Source organism: Phyllostomus hastatus, unplaced genomic scaffold, assembly GCF_019186645.2.
Source record: "Phyllostomus hastatus isolate PE091 unplaced genomic scaffold, TTU_PhHast_1.1 phas_contig_254, whole genome shotgun sequence".
Classification (NCBI taxonomy): Eukaryota; Metazoa; Chordata; class Mammalia; order Chiroptera; family Phyllostomidae; genus Phyllostomus; species Phyllostomus hastatus.
In genome coordinates this window covers 22,270,459-22,276,837 of record NW_025333810.1, presented here as the reverse complement: position 1 = coordinate 22,276,837, position 6,379 = coordinate 22,270,459, and positions in this window count along the sequence as shown.

The window sequence follows — 6,379 nt, the reverse complement described above, 5'->3', positions numbered from 1 at the left end:
CCCATTCCCTCTAGCAATGCCCACCTTAGCTCATGTCCATGGGTTGTGCATATAAGTTCTTTAGCTTCTCCATTCCCTATACTATTCTTAACATCCTCCTGTCTATTTTGTGACTACCAATTACGCTTCTTATCCCCAGTACCTTTCTCCCCAACCTCCCCCTTCCTCCTCCCAGCTGATAGCCCTCCTAATGGTCTCCATATCTATGATTCTGTTCCTGTTCTGGTTGTTTGCTTAGTTTGTTTTTTTAGATTAGGTTGTTGATAGCTGTGAATTTGTTGCCATTTTAGTGTTCATAGTTTTAATCTTCTTTAAACATTTCATATAGTAATGATTTGGCGATGATAAACTCCTTTAGCTTTACCTTGTCATGTAATAATGACTTGAACATTTCATGTAATAATGACTTGGTGATGATGAACTCCTTTAGCTTTACCTTGTCTGGGAAGCACTTTATCTGCCCTTCCATTCTAAATAATAGCTTTGCTGGATAGAGTAATCTAGGTTGTAGGTCCTGGCTTTTCATCACTTTGAATACTTCTTGCCTGCAAAGTTCTTTTGAGAAATCAGCTGAAAGTCTTATGGGAACTCCTTTGTAGGTAAAGGAGTGCTTTTCTCTTGCTGCTTTTAAGATTCTCTATCTTTAATCTTTGGTATTTTAATTATGATGTATCTTAATGTGGTCCTCTTTGGGTCCAACTTTTTTGGGACTCGCCAAAAAAGTATAGCTTCCAGCTATACTTGGTAGCCTGGCTTAAGCTCCACTGGATGGAATGTAAGAAATTCCTGTGGGTGAGGCTACTGCTTGCCCGTAGGCTGATTCTGCTTGGAGGGAAGTCTTCTGCCCGAGTAAGATGGCTTCTGAAGTATGAGGAAATGACTCAGCATAGAGATCCTGGCAGCCTGTTCCTTCAGCTCTTGCCCTAAAGCCACCAACACCAGATTCTATTCATGTGTCTCAAGTCCACTCTGTTCTTGCTCTGCCAGAGCCCAGGGTAAATAGCTGCAAACAAAATTTTGTGTGTTGGTATTTTAAGAGGCTTTCTACATCCCAGTGGACAGGAACCCCACTGCTTTTCACAACCAGATGTTATTTAGGTTTCTTCCCTGGTTCTGGTGCTCTAGGCTGTAGAGGCCAGCTTGGGGTTTAGACCCTATGGGGTCACCTTCTCAGGGTGGACCCCCCACCCAAGCCCCACTGAAATATCTCCCAGAACTTTAGCTGCTGCCTGTAGGAACAGATCCAGCCCTCTTGTGCCCCAACACTCCCTACCAGTCTTGTTGTGGTGAAGTGTCTTTTTTCCATTTGTCCTTGATTATAAGGCTTCTCTCCAACCTTATAATTAATTAAAAATCTTTATAATTAATTGTAATTCCAGTTTGGTCCTGTGAGGAGGTTAGTGTAGCTTCCACTTACTCTTTAACCATCTTGGGTTCTCTGTTAATTATTTTTGCTATTCATAAGTTTTTTAAACATTTTATGTATGAATTAATCAATCTTTTTAAAATTGTAGTTGTATTTTCAGTCATAGTTTAAAAGTCTTCCTCTGACCAGTGGGAAGGGGGAGGATAGTAAAGGGTAAAGAGGGTCAAATATGTGAAGACAGAAGATGATTTGACTTTAGGTCATAGGTACACAATACAATATACAGATGACATATCATAGAATTGTACACTCAAACTTAATCGTATTAACCAATGTCACACCAATAATTTAATTTAAAAAAATAAAACTAAGGTTTCTTGGCCAGTATGGAAAAAATTAACTTGCAAATGGCTTCATTACATATGAACATGCAAATTAAAAATAAATTGGATAAAAGAACTAGAAAAATAATGACAAAAACCAGAGTAATTAGAAAGGAAAAAATATAAAGATTAAAGCAGAAGTAAATGACAAAGAGACTAAAAAAATACAAAAAATCAATGAAACTAAGAGCTGGTTCTCTGAAAAGATAAACAAGATTGACAAGCCTTTAACCAGACTCATCAAGGAAAAAGAGAAATGAAAGAGAAGTAACAGGTGACACCAAAGAAATACAAAGGATTATAAAAAAATATTACAAACAACTATATGGCAAAAAATTGTATAACCTGGATGAAACAGATAAATACCTAGAAGCATATAATCTTCTAAAACTGAATCAGGAGGAATCAGAAAATCTAAATAGACTGATTACAATAATGAAACTGAAGCAATAATAAAACACTCCAGCAAACAAAAGTCTTGGACTGAATAGTTTCACAGGAGAATTTTACCAACCATTCAAAGAATTAACACTTATCCTTCTTTAACTTTTACAAAAAACTCAAGAGAAGGGAAGACTCCCAAGCTCATTTATTGGGGCCCTCATTATCCTAATGCCAAAACCATCTACAGACTCTAAAAAGAAGGAAAATTATAGGCCAATATTCCTGATGAACATAGATGCAAAACTCTTCAAGAAAACATTAGCAAACTGACTACAATAATACAGCAAAAAGATCATATGTCATGATCAAGTGGGTTTTATTCCTTGGATGCAAAGTTGGTACAATATTTGCAAATCAATAAATATGATACACCACATAAACAAAATGGAGGATAAAAATCACATGATCATATCAATAGATGCTAAAAATGCATTTGATAAAATCCAGCACCCATTTATAATAAAAACTCTCAGCAAAGTGGAAATAGAGGGAACATACCTCAACATAACAAAGGCTATGTATGACAAACTCACAGCCAACATCATACTCAACAAGAAAAATCTAAAAGTGTTTCTCTTAAGATCAGATAAAAAAAATAGGATGCCCACTTTCACCACTCTTATTCAACATAGTACTGGAAGCTCTAGCCACAGTTATCAGAGAAGAGGAAATAATAAAAGATATCCAAATTGTCAAGGAAAAAGTAAAATTGTCATTACTTGCAGATGGAATGATATTGTATACAGAAAACCCTAAGTCTCCACCAAAAAACTACTGGATCTAATAAATGAATTCAGTAAAGTAGCAGATACGAAATAAATACCCAGAAATCAGTTTCATTTTTATACACCAATAATAAACATAAGAAAAGAGAAACTAAGAAAACAATCTCATTTACAATTGCAAAAAAAAGTACCTAGAAATAAATTTAACCAAGAAGGAAAAAGACCTGTACTTGAAAAATTATAATATACCAAAGAAAGAAATTAAGAAAGATACAAATAAGTGGAAACATGTATCATATTTATGGTATATAACAAGTAGAAACATATACCGTGTTCATGGATAGGAAGAACTAACATCATTAAAATGTCCATACTGCCCAAAGCAATCTATAGGTTCAATGCAATTCCTATCAAGATTCCAATGGCATATTGCATAAAACTAGAAAATCCAAAAATTTATATGGATCCACAAAAGAATTTGAATAGCCTCAGCAATCCTGACAAAGAAGAACAAACATGGAGATATCATGCTACCTAATATCAAAACCACATGGTACTGGCCTAAAAATAGACATATAGATCACTGGAAAAGAACAAAACAGAGAACTCAGAAATAAACCCATGGCTTTATGGCCAATTAATATTTGACAAAGAAGCAAAAACATATAATGGGAGAGGACAGTCTATTCAATAAATGGTGCTGGGAAAATTGAACAGATACATGTAAAAAATAAAACTAGGCCATTTTCTTACCCTATACACAAGAATAAACTCAAAATGTATTAGACTTAAGTGTAAGATGTGAAATCATTCAAATCCTATAGGAAAACATAGTAAAATCTCAGATATTACTCACAGCAATATTTTTTCTGATATTATCTCTTCAGACAAAGGAAACAAAAGAAAAAATGAACAAGTAAGACTGCATCAAACTAAGAAGGTTTTGCACAGCAAAGGAAATCATCAACAAAATGAAAAGACAACCCACTGGATGGGAGAACATATTCGCCAATGATACATGATAAGGGGTTAATATCCAGAATGTATAAAGAACTGATACAACTTTCTAAGTGAACTTGAGCAACAGTAATTGGTGGCACAATAGCTTAAGGTAACTGCTAGACTGGGAGAGCTACTAGGAGGTAACTTGATGCTGTGCTCCTTCCTCCTAAGGCACCTGCTTGAAAGCTTTCTGGCTAAAATAGTAGAAATCCAGGCATTCATTTATTCTAATATTTACTGTCTACTGTGTACCTTAAAGACCATATAATGGAGTAAAAGAAGATTAAAACTGGCTGCACTGAGCTTAAATTGTCCCTACTACAAACTTGCATTTACTGAAAAAGATGAATCTAGGCCCAAACAAATGCTCTTTGTGATGCACAGCTTCCATGGCAGGTGCAAACCTAAAGCAACAAGCCAGGCTGCCTGCAAAGGAACCATTTGGGGTGCTCGTTACAAAGCCCCTACCCTGAGACTCTACTTCAGTAGCTCTTGGCTCTGCTTGGCAATACTACATTTAACCCAAGTGATTTCTAATAAAACTCCTTTGTTTTCTAGAAAGTTAGGTTGGGATTTTTAGGCTTAGCAGGAAATCTCTCATCCTTGGTAGGATAGTCATTTCTTTCAACAGTTAAACCATTTAATTTGCTTTAGCTATTATCCTGAAGGCTAAGTGCAGTATTTCTCAGTAGGGTCAATTTTGCCCCTCCTGGGACACTTGGCAATGTCTGGAAACCAATGTCTTTAGTTGTGACAAATAAGGGATGCTACTGGCATCTAGCGGGTTGAAGCCAGGGATGCTACTAAACGAAGATGCACAAACAGCCAGGACTGCCTCCCCCCAAAAATTATCTGGCACAGAATGTTAATAGTGCGGAGGCTGAGAAACTCTGGTAGAGTTTAAAAGAGCAAATAGGCTCTAAAGAAGCATGTTCTGCCCATTATTTTCCCTACCACAGAAGTGGAGAAAGTCAACTTGGGTTACAGGGTAGAGAAGGATCAACTTGAAACCAGCTTATTTTTTAAGAAACAAAGGTTTTCCTACTTGCCCCTAGGCTGGGATAAAACAAGAACTGAAAGTATTTAAGTATAGTTAACCAGCCTGAAGATAGCATTCATTCAATTTGAATGCAATAGCTCCCCAGGACAAACCTTAGGCAGAAAGTCGCCTGGCTCTGCCACCACCCAGGAGGTGAAAAGGAGTCTGTGTTGCAACCATTCAAGGCCGGGCAGGTTCATGGTATTTGTTCAGACAGAAAAATATTCACGGAGCCATCGGGATGTCTGACATGCTTTTATTCATGGGTGGCCATGAATAAAGACTCTGTCTAGTGAGAAGCCTCCACTTGTCTAAGTGCTAGAGGTGAACAAAACCGGAAAAATGCCAGAAAAATTACATAATTCTGCATATGCATGCCCACTTCACATTATGGAAACCGTTTATTGGGCCCAGTCTCAAGGCTGTGAGAACACTACTACTAATCAGGCCTCTCCAAGGCTATGCTTCCCTTAGTTACCCAGACACCTGGGTGAGAAAACCAGACCGCCTCCACTTACCCTACAGAGTCTCTCTACAAAGATCATACCCTGGAAGTGACACCCTTCCTCACCCTTGCAGTAGCAAGGCACACACACAGCCAGGCCCTGCACACAGCATCCCTCTCAAGCGAGGAGCTGCGGACACCCAATCAAGGGCTGTAAATAAGGTGACCCTGGAATCCCACGTTACACCATTGTCCTGACATACTTCCCTTCACTCTCAAAGGGGCAGGAAATGTACAAGATGATCTTGCAACATCTTGTCCCACCAGAAAACAAACTGTCAAAAATGATTAGGGTTGTGTCAAAAAGAATCTGGAGCCAAGTTAAAAGAGGCTCCCATTGGCCAAAGGGGAAATGATTTCAGCATCATAAAGAATAACTGCAGTGAATTGATTTATATCCATAAACTCATTTTGATTTTTAAAAAGTAATTGATCACTCTTACAGGAAGCAAAGCAGCCAGATCATTATTGTGAAAACAGGTTAAGGGAAGAAAATTTCAAGTTTCTCCTTTTCTCTATGAACTGAATCTAAGAGTAACCTAAGTTAATGAGGGGAAGTTTCTTACAGAAGCATTTCTAGCTAATAAATGAAGAATCATTTCTAGAGTTAGTGAAATAAGTGGATCTAAGCTCCTGATATTATGTAACAAGAAACCACCAGACATGCCATCATCTCCGTGTTCTTGCAAAGTGTGGAATATGAATCTGATTACATTGTTAAACCTTAAGTTTTTGGTTGATACAGAGGTCAGAGAACTGCATTAAGCAATGCTATGGGTGTGCAAACAACAAAATTCAGAATGTGAGAAACTCTACAGGATAATCCAGTTGTTTCAGTGAATGAATTTCAAGGGGGGTGGGGGGGTGGAGAATAGAAGCTATAGATTATTAGACTTAGAAGACAAAGACTTGAAT